We start from the raw sequence: 19,021 nt of genomic DNA on the forward strand, positions 1-19,021 counted from the left end.
TATGATTAGTATGTAGTCTTGGGTAGGCAGGTATTTAGAAGTCATGGAAGCTGCGAGTTAATTCTATGCCATGACTACGCTTCATTTACAACGTATACTGTTGTTCTCAGCGCTGTGCTAGGTGGTTGTCACATTTTTAACTGAAACAGAAATATGTTTTGATGGGCATTGTGCAGGTCAGGGATACGGAAGACCATGCTTCCAATGCGTGGAAGCCAATATTAAGCACGTTCGAAGTGTGAAAATTGTACAATACCGGTTATTTGATAGAAGACGCGTCAAATTTTCAAAGTCAGCGGCTGTGACAGACTGCCCCGTTAGCTTCGTGGTACCGATGCTGGTCTAACAAACCATTGGTCGTATGTTTCAATCTCGACTGGGCGGTGTTCCTAAAGTCAGCAGGATCATTACTCTACCCCCCTAATTGTTCTGTGCTCTAATATTCCGCTGCGAAGTTTGTCGATTAAGGAGGAGGGTTTTTCGCCAAATTTGAGAATTTTCCGAAGTATCTTTACTAATTTTATAATTTCCTCAAATGATGACGTTATGACCTGGTGCTTGACTTATTGCTGTGTGCTGTGTCCGGCAAACTGATCTCGTGCATTAACTGCCATTGCTGTTCGCGCTCGACTGTATCATTTGCTGCCCTGGAATCCACGAAACTATCATGCGTGGACACGCTGTACTCCCGACATTTCTAGAGGATTTGTTGGAGAATGAAAATTTGATTCGCAGTAGCATGAGGCTCCATAAAGCCCGCATGGTACTGCCCTAAGAATTGTCTTACTATTGGGGATAGACGATGTTACAAAATTTAGGAGAGCACCTTGTAGGCGGTGTTGATCAGCGTAATGCCGCGGTAGTTACAGCAATCTAGCCAATCGTTCTTTTGTCGATGGAACAAACCACACTTTCCAGCCACTCTTCCGGTAGTTTCACCTCCTCCCACATCCTTGACATTATCCTGTGAAGTGCCGTTGCTACTGGTTCTTGACCATTTTTGTAGAGCGCTGGTGGGAGCTGACTGATTTATCACCGGAACTCTTCGAGATCGGAAGCCGGCACGCTCATCGAAGAACTGCTTCCATTTGTCCATTTGGTTTCCCTCCTGGTCCCTACACACATTAGGCTTCGGTGTGTATCCTTTACGAGATTGGTTCACCTTATCATAGAACTTGCCGCGTTTCATAAGCCCGGAATAGTTTTTCTAGCTCTTCAAGATCTCTGTCCTCCTTCTACCAATTTTTCCTCTTCAGGATCGTGATCAACTCAAACCGCGCTCGTCGAAACTTGACTAAATTGCAGCCATTCTTCGAGCAGTAATTTCTTGCCTAGAATATAATCTTAAAGTCCTTTCACCGCTCATTTCCTGTTTCTCTTGATGCTGCCAGAAGCTTGGTGTACCCGATGTTCATACTTTTTGATTCAATTTCCCAGATTCCAGAACAACGGAAAATTTCCTTTCGATGAGCCCATTTCACACAAGTTGCAATGACTATTTTATATATACTACATAAAACACGGTTAAAAATTAAAGTTTCAATAAAACAACCTTTTTCTCCATTTTCCAGCAAGCTTTTGTTTGGTTCCAGCTTCTGGTTTTTTATCAAATGTCAGTCGATATTTGAACCATTTCAACACTCTTGAGTTGATTACATGACAGATCGTCAGCTTTTTTCCCAAAGCACGATGGAATAGCTGCGTATTTTCCATCTGAGCGTATACATTTTTCTGGTGTCTCCACTTGATTCGGTTCCATCTTGGCCAAAACAAAATGCACAACTACGGAATTCACAGGATGTAAACAAAACACTTTAGACGGAAATGAGCAGTCATTAACTTCTCGTCGGAAAGCCCAATTTCTAAAGTAGTTTCTGGGCCCAAAACAGGGCCCGAAGCAGACTTCGGCAGACTTCAAAAGTTATAGCTGTCAAACCGACCGTCCGACCGTCAGGTCCTAGTACAGTTACCTGGTCTTGAAGTTATTTTGGTGTTATCTTGAGGACCACAACATCGCTTTTTGAGATAATTTTATTAAGTTTTTGAAAGTTGATTGAAAGATGTTGATTTTTTTAAACAAATCATCGATTATGGTCATATCAGTTAGTTTTCTTCAGTCACGAGCCATGGGAAGTATATGCCTGATCCAACGGCAGCTCGGAACGGAATTTATAGGAACTTGTCTGTGACTTGAAAATGGTCATGTGGCCCATGCGAGACACGGAATGGTTGCCAATCGTGTTTTCATCTAATGCTCATGTTTTCGGATGTGTGACATAAAGTATTGAAGGAATGGGACAATGTCGCTAGGAATGGATTGAAAAAATCAATATGTTTCAAATAAATTTTTCAAATTGCACTAAATTATCTCAAAAGGCCGTGCCGCGGTTCTCCTAGCAGCACGGGTCCCTGGTCATTCCGTGAAAACGAACCTCCAAGCTGTAAGGGGCCATCCAGATACCACGTGGACAGAAAAATACCAATTTTCAACCCCCCCGTCCCCCTCCGTGGACAAGCGTGGACATTCCCTCAACCCCCACCCCCCTCCCCTGTTTGTCCACGTGGACATTTTTTTCTTATGTCAAATTTAACAAAACAGAAATGCATTGTTCTAAATATTGTTTTCAACTTGATTTATGCAGTATTTATCAAAAAGCTGACGTGAAAGGAAGCGCCAGTCTAAAGGCCGCGACACAATGCATACGGCTTTTTAGGCGTTGCGGAAATTTGAGTTTTTCCATGGATTTTCCGTCAACTTTCCGCAGCGTATTAAATTGCATACGGATTACGGATACGGATACGGTGTTAGGACCTTAATTCTTATGATCTTGTTTACTGCAAATTATTATCGACTGCAGAAAAGCTGATAGCTTGACTTTCGCTTGACGATTCTTCTCTGTCCAGAGTATCTTTGTCTAGAGTATCTTTATCCAGAACATCTCAGCTTGGCCGTCCAAGCCCTTTTTTGGCGAGCTGCATTTGATTTTGAGGCAAAATGCAATCATTTGGTGCAAGTGCGACCTATGTGATAAATGAATCACGTGACTGGTGAATATTCGTGGATTCTTCCGTTACATTTATCATTTCACAAAGAAGGCAAGAGTTGTAAAAAAATTTCTATTGCAGTTCTATTGAGTTGTTTCTAATTTCTATTGCATGAAAAAAAAAACTTGTCCACGTGGACATTTTCCGTACCCCCTCCCCCCTTCCGTGGACAAGCGTGGACATTTTCATACCCCCTACCCCCCTCTAAGCTGTCCACGTGGTATGTGGATGGCCCCTAATCTGAAAATTACAACCGGATTCGAACCCACTGCTCCTCCCAGGACATGAATCCCCCAGCTAGGATAAAAGATTGCGGTACACAACTTCTGCTTCAAATGACCCTCCCTTATCCCCTCATCTTCCGCTATTTCCCCTTCACGGTTGGTCTCGATCTGTTAGATCCTACCGACTCTTTGTTCCATAACTTTCTTCTAATATCCCCTCCGAAAATTGTAAAAACTACCATTATAAAAAAACTTAATTACATGCCTGACTTCATTTGAAAGTCAAGACAAAACAATAAGGTTGGTCCATCACATACTGCTTAAAAAATTTCGTTTGGGAGCTCACAGCGGTTTGTTACGTGGCTAAAATCATTCTTATGTGATAGAGTCCTGCAAGTCAAGCTTGGATCGGAATTATCACCTACACTTACAAACAAATCAGGTGTACCGCAGGGTAGTACGCTTCGCCCTTTCGTATTCATCATTTTTTTAAATGGCGCTGCAAATGCCATAGAAAATAGTTGCCGACTAGTTTACGCCGATGACTATCCGGCGATTCGGTGCATCGAGGATTTTTATCATCTCCAGTTGTTATTGGATTAATGGGCAAGCGTTAAACATAGTCGACTGCGTTAATGACCTTGGCGTGTAAGCTGACGTTTGATATGCACCGCACGGAAGTTGTTTCTAAAGCAAGCAACCAACTTGGGTTCATCGCAAAAAATAAGATGGGACTTTAAATTCTCATTGTATGAAAACTTTGTACTGCTCCCTTGTACGTCCTCTACTTTAAAACGTATGCGTGGTTTGGACTCCGCACCAGTATTAAACCTGCGAATCGAACGTGTGCAGAGAAATTTTCTACGTCTGGTTTTAAGGGACTTACCCTGGCGAGGTCCCAATAACCTTTCACCTTATTCGGATCGCAGTCGTCGACTGGACACGCTTGAACGACGTCGCAAACTACAACAGGTATTATATGTGGCCAAAGTGTTGAATGGCGACATTGACTCGCCGAAACTCCTGACCGTCATTCATGCTAGTAAACGAATTTACTGCGGATCAAATTTTCATTCTCCGACAAATCCTCTAGAAATGTCGGGAGTACAGCGTGCCCACGCATTACATTTTCGTTTATTTCAGGGCAGCATATGAAACAGTCGAGTGCGAACAGCTATGGCAGTTAATGCACAAGAAAAGTTTGCCGGACAAGCTGACGCGGCTAATCACAGCAAACTAAATATATGGTAGGAAGAGGCTCCAGAGAAAATAACGTTTGCCTACCACAGGCAATGACGGCGATGAATTGGAAGTGGTTAATGAGTTCGTATTTTTTGGAATCTCTGGACACCGCCGACAACAATACGAGTAAGGAGATTCAACGACGCATTCAAGCTGGAAGTCGAACCTACTTTTCCGTCTGCAAGACGCTTCTATCAAGAAGCATACGCCGCCGAACAAAGCTGGCAATGTACAAAACGCCAATTAGACCGATGGTCCTCTACAGACTTGAGACAGTAACTTTTCTTATGGAAGACATACGTCCACTTGCCGTATTTGAACGAAAGATGTTGCGGACTATTTTTGGAAGAGTACAAACGGATATTGGAGGGCGACGTAGGCGTATGAACCACGAGTTGCAGCCACTACTTGGATAGATTCCCATCGTACCTGGCGAACAGTGGACCGACCACGTCGCAAGGATGCCGGACAACTGTGCAATGAAATTCGTTCTCTTCAAGAACCACCAAGAATAGAGAAGCCCAACGTGTTGCGTGTGTTGAGACCAGTGCAACAAGGGCAAAAACGACTTCCAAATCCCAATGATTAGAAGCCGCCAGTTTGGAATATTACAAGATACCTATTTCTATGTAAATAGATACAAAGATCGGTGATACAGGGTGTTCATGGTAGAATTGCAACACACTCAAATTGCTCTAGCTTTTAAACCGTTGGGTAAAATCAATTGAAAATTTGTATGGAGAAAGTTCATGGTATTGTTTATACTGTGTGAGTCTTTTCATCAGGTGCCGGTGCGCAAAAATATGAAAAATGTCATCGAAAGCACAGGTCGTTTGCGAAAAAGTGCTGCACAAGTACATCGAAAATCAGAATCTGTCACATCGAGTCATCGGTAAAAAGTTGGGAATCCCAAATTCTACATACTGCAAAGGATAAGTTTGATGTTCCAGAGAACCTCCCAAAACAGAAAATGTCGAACTTTGCCAAGAAATTCTTGATTTGGAAAGCAATTTGTTAATGTGGAAAGCGGAGTACACCTTTCGCGACCCCAAGTACCATGAACAATAAACATAGACAGGTGTGTTTGAAAGAGTGTCTCCAAAAGCGATTTCTTCCTCTTCTGAAGTATCACAACTGTCCTACGATCTTCTAGTAGGATTTGACTTTATGCCATTGTGCAAGGGCCGTGCTGGAGTGTACATCTTCCCAAGGTCTGCAAAAGATGAACAAAAGAAAGAACTTCTAGCGGTACTAAGACAATATAAGATCATGACCATTCATGACCTTGTGTTGCCTGGTACGTAGAATTAGTCATGATTTCATCGAATTTCAAGTTTTATTCATGAAATCAGAGACAGATATTTCTTTGAATCGTTGCGATTAACCATGAAATTTAAAAGAAAGGAGATGAAATTGTTCGTATCAACCAAATCTCATGAAGGCTTGTCCTTTTGTGGTCCTTTAGATGCTTTTGGGCCATCAGGGCCTTTCGAAAGCTTATCTTTCAGGCTATGAATCTGGAGCACCGTAACGTCTGGTATTTTCCAGTATCTCCGGTGAGCAATTCATCCTGCTTGATGACCATTCAAACCGGTATAGTGGTGCTAGTTTCAAAGTTTTCTGTTTCTGTAACAGACTAGTGCGTATTATTTTCGATTGCGTCTTCTTGTCCCACTTTACTCTAATTAGTGAAGTTCTCATAAATCAACTTACAGTAATAATAATTTCGCTTACAATTTTCCACGAATTCACGAAAAACAAGTTCGTCTGCTACTTCGAAACAAACGAAATCTCCGAACTTTTTTATTGAAACAATGAAACACTCACGTTTTTTCATACACTCGTCGAAACCAAAACAAATTATAACTTGCTGTATTTCAAAATTCACATACTGTTTTGTTTCCATGCCTTTAAAACGAATGTGACTAGGCGGCTCCAAATGTTTTGTAACTTGACTGGAAAGCCTTCATTTAAACAGTTGAGCATACTCAGCTGGCGATCAGCCTACATAAGTGTAGACAACAATAAACAGTTCAACCGTGCTATCATACATAGCTACTGCGTTGAATAATCCTATTCATGATTAATAATAGAGTTTCAATTGAGATGAGTTGAAGTGTGATTCTAAAACATCTGCAGAATCTAAGTCCAACAATAAGTTCCTGTCTTTTTATGTTTTTATAAGTGTAATGTATCCGTTGAGATGATGTTCTTTTTTTTTGTCACGTCAACTGTAATTTTCGACTTTCGACTTAAGATCCACTTTATCCAGACAGATTTTTTTTTTCTCTTACTCCCAAATTTACTGAAATTATTTTATGGGCGTTGATAAATTAGCAAATATACGACAAATGACAAATTTAGCGATAATTTTAATGTATTTGGAATAATGCACTATTAGCTTGTTCAGCAAATAAATACAATCACGGTGTTGGAACGACACCGATCTGGGACTACAGGGCTGATAAAATTTACATCCCGTAGCTTCAGGCGGATCAACCAGAAAAAAATCGTCTCATCGTCAATAATGAGAGTTTTCGGCGTGAATCGTCAACCCGAAAACGCTAATTTGGGCAGCTTTGATACGCAGTTTGTTTAATTTGATATCACCGAGAGTTGACCTTGAGTTTTGCATTTTCGAAGATTACTGGCAAACTGAAACATTGGACTGTGGCACTAATGAACTTCCGCGTTGATTGAGGACCGTGGGCTAGCGGAAATCTGCAGTACCGGTTTTGGAATACCTTCCAGAGTATCATGAATCATGCTGGATTTGTTTGTTAACGCTTTAATCTAATGCTAAGTAGTGGTCTACTATGCTCCATTGTTTTGATTAATGACTTTCGAAGTCGATTAAGCTATGATAAATTATGATATTAAATAAATACATATAATCGCGATAGTCGTCACAAGATATGGAATCAAAAATTGTTGGGTACTTTCCAGACATGCGTTATTGTTAGCATTTGAGTTCAAACTTTTATTTAGAAGGAATCTACACAAAGCACTGAGGAAGATTGTAAATAACATTTGTTTGCAAAATATTCACGAAAGTGAGGATTTTTTGTATTATAAATAGTACCTAATAAAAACTATGAGATTTTCTTGTATTCATCATTTAGAATTCCATTGAGATCCCTAAGAATACTAGTTGTTTAGTAGATTGTTCAGTGTTCATGATAATTCACAATTGAATTGATTAGAGAATTAGTCAAGTTTATCGAACTAAGAGGCTCAAACTCAAAAATCATCCCAAAGCACTGGAATATGATTTTGGATTTTTTGAAGTTACACTTGAAGTATGTATCCACTCGCATCGATGTAAATATCGTTAACTCACGTTAACAATCGAAATTTCCCGCGGGGTGAAAAAGTGAAAATTTCAAGAAGCTTCAAATCTGTAGACGTACGTCTACAGATGCGAGCAAAAAGTTCCCTATCACGGTCGCAATTGTATGGTAGGCACCAGCTTAGAAGCGGCAAATCACGATGAATCATTGGAAATAAACGATCGATACGATGTTTTTTCGTTGTTCCGGTACGTCAAACAAACTTGCCAATATACACCGCACGGCGTCTCGCACGTTAGCAACACACGCGGAAGTGAGAAGCGAGTGGTGAATCTTCAAAAAATTAACGTGCTTCGAATCGAGGGATAGGTGGAGCTATACTGACCCCAAATAATCCCCGATCTAAACACACTCTGTTCAAACTAACAATTGCAGCCTTACCCTGCGAGCAAAATGTAAGTTCCAGATCGGGTTCTACAGGAACCTTATACTGATCATCAGAACACTACTGCCGCACTGGGGAGAAGAAGCACCGTGGGGCTGCGCTGCTGTGAGGAGTTTGTAATATTGGCAAAATCATTGCTAAAGTTGTGAATTTATAAATACAGCAAGAGGCAGAACACAGGAGAACAGTAGCAAGCAGGAGACCGAAGTCGAACCTGATCGTGCCGTGGCACACTAATGCACATGTTCGACTGGTGATCATTACATACTGGCGTCGACCGTCATCGGAGCAAGTGCGCGCGCGCAGTGAAAACGACGTTGTGCAACAACGGTCGGTGCTTTAAGGTGTCTCCAATAGTGGTCGGAACGGTGGTCTCGAAGTGTGTGCTGTCTTCTGGCGTGGCGTGGATGGTGGAACGTGCTGTTTACCCTCTTTCGTCATAGAGGAGATCAAGTGTAATCGAAAGGAAAAGTTACGATAACCAGTTTTTCTTTCGGCATGGATCTCCGCTCGATTTAGAGCTCTAGCTCTTAGCTTGACTAGCATTTCTGAGTCGGTTGGGGGCTCCAGCAAACCGCAATAGTAACAACAAACACAACAACATTAGGCAATCTATAATTCGCGGTACTTTCCGCTGCTAAAGTGAGTAAACATAGAAAGACCTAAGAGCTCAGTAGTTGGTTGGTATGAAAGTGAGAGTCCCAAGCTTGGCGTAAGTGACACGTTTTGCATTCCTCGTAAATTGGTCGGAAAGTGAAGTACGAAGTGATTATCAAATACTCGAATCAAATAATGTTTAAAACGTGAACGGTGCTCTAGGAAGACGTGACACGCGAGCGACAGCGAATTTTATTGGGCGTGTTTCCCGAGGCGACAAAACAAGCGGCGCGAACTGAACTGATAGTGAGGTATGTTGACAAGCTCGAATTTAGAATTGTGTCGATCGGCATGTAAATAGTGCAAAAGGACATCTTATACTGTAATCTAAATGAATGATCTTACCTTGCTTACTAAACAGCAGCAATTGTTTACACTACCTATCGAAGTGATCGCCCGAGCTTTAGTGTGCCATCTGGCGTGAGAACATACGAATCGATCGAGATTATGGAAACACAAGGTGTAATGAATTCAATCTAGTGATCGAGATATGTGGCACATGATCCAGCATCGGTGGTGTAATTAAAATAGACTAGAAAGTTTTAACATAAAAATGTTAATAATAACGGTACTTAGAGAGCATGATTGATTGCACTGATAAAACTGTTCCCATTGCAATTGATTGCAAATTTGTTGATGCTTTTTGTACAGATTGTCGTACCTTAGTACTGATACACTATACGTATTTTTAAATCGGTTGAAATATGCCAAACGGAAGAAGTTTACAATTGAGTATAGGTCTGCAGAATGTTTATACTAAAAAAATTACTAACACTTCCGCAGCCCTATTAATTCAAATCTAGTTCCAACATTAATTAATATATACAACCCGTTTTACACCGTTGTTGAATGGCGCCTATCGAAGAGGCGCCAATGCAGCATTGATTGGAACGTGATTGCGTTGTTTAGACAATGCTAATGTAAACACGACGCAAAAGGAAGTCAGCCTCTTAATCATTGAAAATATACACACACACACATCATCTCACAGTTATTACAGATGTTACATATTGTAACTAACTCGCTCGAAATTCGCGATAAGATCAGCACCGGACAATGATGGATTTTACGCCATTATAGTTTTTGTTTTGCATATATGCCTAGAATTGGGAAACTCTCGGTTACTTTATTGAACTACTAGCTGACCCGACAAACTTCGTATTGCCACAAATTAACCTGTGTTGTACATAAATCATGAACCTCGGATGATCTTTGTCACAATCTCGAGTTTTGCAAGCCCCCCAGTGGGCGGCGCTTCCGACGGCGGGTCACCGGCAACACTCGCGACCGTCTCGTCTTGAATGATCTAGTGTTACTATAGATAGTTTTTGTGGTCTTGTATTGACTAATGTTTTATGGAAGAGTCTCGAATTTCTCGAGTTCGATTAGTTTTTGAGTTTCGCAAAAATTTCTGTTTTATTTGTATGAGAGTCCATATCCCCCTACCACAGGGGTGAGAGGTCTCTAACTATCGTAAAATAAATTCAAGACTCCAAAATCTCCCACATGCCAAATTTGGTTCCATTTGCTTGATTAGTTCTCAAGTTATAAGGAAATTTGAATTTCATTTGTATGGGAGCTCCCCTCTTAAAAGGGGAAGGGGTCGTAATTCACCATAGAAAAAATTTCTGCCATCTAAAACTCCATTTGCTTGATTAGTTCTCGAGTTATGAGGAAATTTGTTTTTCATTTGTATAAGAGCCCCCCCCCCCGCTCTTAAAGTGGGGAAATCCTTAGAAAATATACCATAGAAAATATTCTTGCCTACAAAAACACCCACATGATAAATTTGGTTCCATTTGCCTGATTAGTTCTAGAGTTATGAGGAAATTTGTATTTCGTTTGTATGAGAGCCCCCCCTCTTAAAAAGGTAAGGGGTCCTAATTCATCATAGAAAAAATGGTTGCCTCCAAAAACACCCACATGCCAAATATGGTTCCATTTACTTGATTAGTTCTCGAATTATGAGAAAATTTGTATTTCATTTCTGTAGAAGCACCCCCTCCTAAAGTGGGTAGGGGTCCCAATTCATCATAGAAAAAATTGTTGTCTCCAAAAACACCCACGTGCTAAATTTGGTTCCATTTGCTTGATTAGTTCTCGAATTATGAGGAAATTTGTATTTCGTTTGTATAGGAGCCCCCCCTCTTAAAGTTGGGAGGGGTCCTAATTCTCCATAGAAAATATTCATGCCCTAGAAAACTATCACGTGCCAAATTTGGTTCCATTTGCTTGATTGATTCTCGAGTTATGAGGAAATTTGCATTTCATTTGTATAGGAGCCCCCCTTCCTAAAGTCGGGAGGGGTCCCAATTCATCATATAAAAAAAATTTGGCTCCAAAAACACCCACGTGCCAAATTTTGTTCCATTTGCTTGGTTAGTTCTCGAGTTATGAGGAAATTTGTATTTAGTTTGTATAGGAGCCCCCCTTCTTAAAGTGGGGAGGGGTCCTTATTTACCATAGAAAATATTCTTGCCCTCTAAAACTTTCACATGCCAAATTTGGTTCCATTTGCTTGATTAGTTCTTCAGTTATGAAGAAATTTGTATTTCATGTGTATAGGATCCCCCCCTCCTAAAACGGGGAGGGGTCCTAATTCATCATATAAAAAATTTTTGTCTCCAAAGACACCCACTTGCCAAATTTGGTTCCATTTGCTTAATTACTTCTCGAGTTATGAGGAAAATTGTGTTTCTTTGGTACAGGAGCCCCCCCTCTTAAAGTGGTGAGGGGTCCTAATTTACTATAGAAAATATTCTTGCCCTCGAAAACCTTCACATGCCAAATTTGGTTTCATTTGCTTGATTAGTTCTCGAGTTATGAGGAAATTTGTATGGAAGCCCCCCCTTTTAAAGAGGAGAGGAGTTATAATTCCCCTTATAAAGAGGGGAGGGGTCTCAATTTACCATAGAATAAATTCTTGTCACCGCCACCCACCTCAACACCCACATGCCAAATTTTGTTCTGTTTGCTTGATTAGTTGTCGAGTTATGCAGAAATTTGTGTTTCATTTGTATGGGAGCCCCCCCTCTTAGTGGGGAGAAGGGTTTCTAACCATCACTAAAACCTTTCCTGGCCCCAAAAAACCTCTACATGCATATGTTCATGCCGATTGGTCCAGTAGTTTTCGATTCTATAAGGAACATACGGACAGACAGACAGACAGACAGACAGACAGACAGACAGACAGACAGACAGACAGAAATCCTTCTTTATAGGTATAGACTACGAATTCAGATTAGATGTTTTTCTCTTTTCAAAAGGGGAATGTTTGTGTTTTGCTTTTGATCGAGTTCAAAGTATTCAAAGTAGTGTTCATTGATGTTTTTTCGCAATCATCATCTTCTTTCCTTAGGATTATATCACTTGGTGTAATAAGGAATTGATCGGTTTCGGTATTAAAACTTCAGCATCAGGTGAAAAATAAAAAGGTTTCAAACTGCTTTCAAACCCGCATTTATAATCAAGGATGAATAGCGTTGCTTGTAACAAACTTTTATGTTTCGCCAAGATTATATTCTACGCACGCATGATCTCCTGGACATAAAACAAAACAAAGCAAAGCCTAGGTACTACATTCCGTTATCGAAACTTGACCTTCTATTTTTTATACGACAGACTTCGCAGCCAGCTGTTAGAATACAGGTCAATTGCAGGACCAGTTACTATGATCCTATTCATTCTAACAGCCTCTTCCCGCCGAGATTCGAACATGCGACGACTGGCTTATTAGGCCAGTATCATACCTCGAGGACAACTGGACATACCGTTCGAAATAATTAACACAATTTTTTTAAATGATTTCAAAATTTGAATTTTTTTTGCTCCAATTTTACTGAGTTGTAGTACTGAGTAATGATTGGTGCTAATTTTTACACCAATTTCGACGAGTAGTAGCAGAAGTTTGGCATTCCGTGAATTCTATCACTATTGAAACATTTTAAAACCACTGGAGAGCCAATTTTCTTTGGTAAATATCAATAAGCTGCATATATACGATCATTTTACTGATAACAAAAATAAAATAAGTCACGCCCTTTTAAAGTTTTAAAGGGCAGATTAAATAGGGAAATTGAACAAACATCTTCAACAACACTATCTAAACCATCGTTAATCGAAGTCGGCATTAATTTTCCTGCTACTAATATACATCTGTGACTATTTTGTGGGGTTTGAGCTGTATTAGGGCCATCCGGAAATGTAATGTCCACACCCCGCGGAGAATGGCCGTGTTGCGATCTGAACGAAAACACATCATGAAATCATCATCAAATCACACTAGAATTCAAAAACTAAATCAATAGAAGCCAAATTAACTACCTCGGACCACTTCGATTGTATCGGTATTCGGTTCGATTGTATTGTACTTCGATTGGGGACCCCCAAGCAATTGGTCAGTTTCGAACATGAAGAAAAACTCACCGGATAACACCTTAAATAAAACTAGCAATCAAAAGCTAAATCAATGTAAACCAAATCTACTAGCTAAAGCCACGTTGGTCATATCTGGACATGTTCGAGGGACTCTGGGAACTCCAGGGAAGTATAATAACAATTTAGAATATTTTTAATAATGAAACCATGTGCGGAATTGACCATTGTGATCCTAGGTACTTAATTTGACTTACATGGATCCAATGTTGCAAATTTTCATCACGATGAAGGCTCATCACTTGCTCATCAGCGATTTAAACTTATCAACTGGCAACTCTATCGTATTCTGATTGCTCGCGATGAATCGCCGACGCAAAAACTGGTGAGCAAAATATGAATTGATTACGCTCGAAAATACTCGCTCGGTATCTCTGTCTCACACTCATCGCTATAATCATCGTTAATCGCTGTCATCCAACCGAGAATGTATTTTGCGATGAAACGTAAACAAACATATTTTTTGGCAAATTACAAAAGAAATATTGCTCGTTCAAATATAAAACGTTATTCGTATCACATATAATAATTATGAACTTGTCAAACGTCAACATATACTTGCAACGCCATACACAACCAGTAACTTCAAGCGGCACACGGACAAACAAAATGGTTTCAAGATTTAGTTTCAATGAAATGCAAACCTGGTGCAATATTATTATTATTAATTGGTGCCTCGAAGGTTCGAAGCTATGAAAAATAATACATCTTCTTCTTGTATGACTAACGATGAAGGTCGATAGGGTAAGAACCCCACAATTCGCCCCCACCCCAGAATTCGCCCTCCCATTGGTATTCTCGTGATTTAACTCAATATATAGTTGAAATATAAGTTGTTAGTTTAATTTATATTCATTTTAACTCAGTTTTCAGTTATTTGAATAGAATTCGTTGTGTTGTTTTATGTATTTTAATGATTTAATGTGGTTTGAAAAATAGGTAATGTATTTAAGACGCGATTTTTCCATTTTTAAGAACGAGCACGAAAAATAAAATTGAGGAAAAGTAATGGAAAATCGTATCTGTTTGCACTTTTTTCGCATCAATTTGGTTATATCTGTTTCAAATTTCATAATTGTGCTTTTATTTTGATATTTTATCGCAATTCTGCTGAAAATAGAACATAAATGCACTGGGCGAAAACTGGGTATTGTAAATCATATGAGTTCCAAAATTCGCCCGGGTCGAATCTGTATATACTTAGCCGAACTTACTGCGTGAACCAGTTTTCGCCCTCATCTATCAAATATATGCAAATATGCCACACATAAGCAAATGCAAGTCACAATCGATTAATTTGTTCGCTGATTTATGTTTATCAAAATGGTGAGTAAAAGTATAGAATAAATAATATTTTGATGCAGAAAGCACATCATATCTTCATTTGAATTCATCTAACAAAAGAATTACCTGCTAAACATGGGCTAATGGGGTTTCTACCAAACGAACTGTTGAATTAGCAATAATCGACATCGAAATTGATAATAAGATTAAAACCGCACGAATTAATAAGACGCGCATAATATTCTCAAAAATCACAATTTTTCTTGTCATGAGAATAAATCTGACTATTGGAAAATCACACGAAAAATCCGTCTACTATTTTAAAGCATCTAAGCGCAATAAAATCGTTGTCATGAATAAAACTTTGAAAAGTATTTAATGTGCAATGCAGACAACAAAGAAATAATCGTGTTGATAAAATAGAATATTTCGATAATATCATGAAAATTCTAATAGCTTAGCATTACAAACCCGGTCTAACCAAAAATGCTAGTTAAGAATTCCAAGTTATGTCAAAAAATATCCTAGTTGAGTAGGTAAGATGGGTATGCTTACCAGTTACCAGGAATATTTAATACTGTAAACCGACATACCCATTTACAGACAGTGATTTACTAAACAATTTTTTTTCTTCATCTTTTTATTGACTATATTAAGCAGTTAAGCTTAGTTATTTCTTGGGGAAGAGGTTAGGTTGTGAACTCGAGTCTCACCTTCGATTAGTCAATATATATAGCCGAATATCAAGATTTTCCAGTTCAACTAATTTTTTATTGTTCACAGTAAACATTTACTCTTTCCCAAAACATTACTAAACAATGATATAAGTAATCATTAAGTTTATTTAAACTATTAAAATAAACATTGTACCATTCTGTAGGCACTGAATTGTATTTATTTGCCCACATATCAATAGTAAAAATGAATTCAACAAAGGACCAGAAAAACCACTATTCATTTTAAATATCTTTGACGAGTGTCAAAAGCCTTATTTTACTGCAATGAAAATAAACATTTAGTAAAAACCCACCTTCTCTGTGTTTTTTAGTTTTACTGAATCAGGTATCAGGAGATGATGATGATCAGTTTATTTCAATTTAGATTAACATTTAACGAATTCCTGATACAAATTGATTGCCATATTAAGGACTGGATAGACATAATCTTAAAGTTAAATAATAGTAACAACAATTCTAACAAAATAATTGAGGTTATTTGGGAAATTTGCAACAAATAACAAGTGGGCGAAATCTGGGTCACGTGGGGGACGAATTTTGGATCGCTATGGGCGAAATGTGGTACTAGAGGTTCCTGCACAAAATTGGCTTTTTTGCTATCAAATTTCAATTTTCGCGATTCCTAATAGCCAAAATAGATAGAATATTAATATATAGTCCTACTTGTCTGAGTTCAGGGCTGATTTTATAATAATATGGCGATTTATTCATTTTACAGCATAAAAACCTGATAAAAGGGGCGAATTCTGGGGTCGTTACCCTAATAAAAATATCGTCGGCTACTGTTCAAAATTTGATCCTTTGAGCTTGTCATTGTCACGAAAAAAAAAAGATTTATGCTGCACTCTACGTGAGTGTTGAAAAATTATGAATAGCTTGTTAAAATAATTTTATGAGGTTAAAAGTCTTCTGGGTGTAGGTAGAAGAACGTCGATGTTTTGAAGTGCATTTATGTATTATGCCGCAAAAATGTATATTCCAAGTATCTCAGGTGCTAATAATCGAACTGAAAAACCAACATAAATGTTAGGTACATGTTTTTTTGACGGTATAATTCAATATCCGATAGCGCTTTTGCCTGTTTTCCAAAATTGATAAATCATAGCTACTCATCGCGATGAGTAAAATGCGAGGTATTCCCTTTTGATTGGCATCACTAGCGATCAAATCATTGCATGAAAAAGAGTGAGTGGTAATTCGCTTTTCTCTCACTCTCATTAAATAATTCTCAGCTAGAAAAGCATTGCCAGAGAATTTGACGTTATGGAATCACCTTTGAGTGTGTTTCGAACCGAATCAGTACTTTTATCGATGAATAGCAACATTGCATGGATCTATTGACTCCGCGTTCCATTTAACGAGTTTAGAAATTAGCCTGGACCCGTAGGATTAAATTCCGGCCAATTCAAGGCAAGTTAAAAGTAGTCGCGCTGGTCAGGAAACAAATCGACCAAGATGTTATAAAATATTGCGGAAATTATATTGCAATGCGAAAACACGGCCGAAATCAGCGGTAACGGGTTGCTACTCTGTGAGACCTGGACCTGGAGTGCGAGCGTCGCTCTCCGCTTAGCCAAAGTTTGTTTACGAATCTTTGCCCCCCGCAGGGCATGAATGAACTCGCGAGCAAGGAAGACGGTAAATGCACTCAGCCCATGGTATGAAGTTTGGCTATTACCTGAATAGGAGAAAGCGACTTTCACGTGGGTAAATCTGGCTAGTTCCCTGAGAATTCCCGGAGGCCCCTGAACATACCCAGATATGACTAACATTACCCTAGATAGCTGGTCTGCCTTCTATTGATCTAGGAAATCTAGTAGTTAAATTCTAATGTAATTTGGGGTGTTTTGGTTCTGGTCGAAATACAGTCATTTCCTACGGGCTTGCTTGCGCCGGAACATTTCCGGATGGTTCCAATACAGCTCAAAGCCCCTAAATATTTGTTAAAGTGTATATGTAGCAGAAAAATTAATGCCGACTACGATTTAGGATGGTTTCGCAAGCAGTGATAGTAAAAACTCAATATCTCAAAACTCATCAAAAATCAAAACCAACTGTGAGTCATGTTAACTTGATCCTATGCTCACGCGTGAGTTTTTCTGTTTTCACAGCAAGAAGCACTCACACATATTTCTTCCCGCTTGATCACATTCTGCTTTGCTTCAACTGCTACCCGAAGCTATGCACATATACATACAAATTCGTTGTTGAACAGCATCCCGAGCAAAGTTTTATAGCAAACTAGACGAGCCGGCGCGCGTTGCTACGCCGTTCTAAAACATGCATAATCCTGAAGATTTGATTGATTGTAATCTTGCAACCAAGAGCTTTCTTTTTGACAACCCAAGATATTCCTAAATCATGCCGCAAATTTCTTATCCAACGCATCAGCATTTGTGACTCGAGCAGCAAGCCCAACGTAACGATATGGGTTTTATTACCGACCCTTAAAATGGTAATGTTGGCAAAATCGTAATAAAATATCAGTGCAGTGCAGGAATCTCAATACGCCATAGAAACAATTTTTGCCTCCAGTAGCCCCCAAATTCATTTGCTTGATTAATAGTCGAGTTATGGGGAAATTTGTGTTTTATGTATTTGTATGGGAGCCCCCCCCCCCTCTTAGAAGGAGGTTTCTCAATCTACCATAGAAAAAAAAATCCACCTCCAAAAACCTTCACATGTCAAATTTGGTTCCATTTGCTTGATTAGTTCCCGAGTCATAGAGAAATTTGTGTTTCATTTGTATGAGAGCCCCCCCTTCTAGCGGGAGAGGGTCTCAAACAACAATAGAAAAAAATCCTGTCTCTTGAAACCCCTACATGCCAAATTTGGTTCCATTTGCTTGATTAATAGTCAAGTTATGAGGAAATTTTGGTTTTATTTGTATGGGAGCCCCCCCCCCTCTTAGAAGAAGTAGGGTTCTCAATCTACCATAGAAAAAATGTCTGCCTCCAAAAACCTTCACATGCCAAATTTGGTTCCATTTGCTTGATTAGTTCCCAAGTTATAAAGAAATTTGTGTTTCATTTGTATGGGAGCCCCCCATTCTAGAGGGAGAGGGGTTTCAAACAACCAAAGAAAAAACCCTGTCTCTTGAAACCCCCACATGCATAATTTGGTTCCATTTGCTTGATTAATAGTCAAGTTATGAGGAAATTTTGGTTCTATTTGTATGGGAGCCCCCCCTCTTAGAGGAAGTAGGGTTCTCAATCTACCATAGAAAAAAATTCTGCCTCCAAAAACCTTCACATGCCAAATTTGGTTCCATTTGCTTGATTAGTTCCCGAGTTATGAAGAAATTTGTGTTCCATTTGTATGGGAGCCCCCCCTTCTAGAGGGGGAGGGGTCTCAAACCATTCCTCACATCAAACGCAATGTGTATGCCAAGTTTCATCAAAATCCGTCGAGCGGTTTGCGAGTCTATACCGGACACACGAACAGCATTTCATTTTTATATATATAGATTGTAAACAAAATATCATTTTGTTATCATATCATCATCATATTGCTATCATCATATAATTTGAACTGACCATTTTACTAGGAAAAAATTATGTGAAAATAGATTAATTTAAATATTGTAGGTTTGTAAAGAAATACCACATCATAAAGAAAATATGTCAGCACATCTTCTTTCAACAAAAAATGAAAACAAAATGA

General features: G+C 39.1%; 1 protein-coding gene across 4 annotated transcripts in view; it reads left to right on the forward strand.

Moving 5' to 3' along the window:
- The window catches only part of LOC128733691 (retinal-specific phospholipid-transporting ATPase ABCA4), a 62,929-nt gene that overhangs the window by 1,462 nt on the left and 42,446 nt on the right, over window positions 1-19,021 (forward strand). Inside the window, exon 1 of one of the 4 annotated variants that reach the window (XM_053827457.1) lies at window positions 8,457-9,154. The exons of the other annotated variants lie outside the window; for them this stretch is intronic. The gene's annotated coding sequence lies outside the window, so the exon portion shown is untranslated. Of the gene's footprint in view, window positions 1-8,456; window positions 9,155-19,021 lie in introns of those variants that run through there. 4 annotated transcript variants of the gene reach the window in all.

Source organism: Sabethes cyaneus, chromosome 2, assembly GCF_943734655.1.
Source record: "Sabethes cyaneus chromosome 2, idSabCyanKW18_F2, whole genome shotgun sequence".
NCBI classification, from domain to species: domain Eukaryota; kingdom Metazoa; phylum Arthropoda; class Insecta; order Diptera; family Culicidae; genus Sabethes; species Sabethes cyaneus.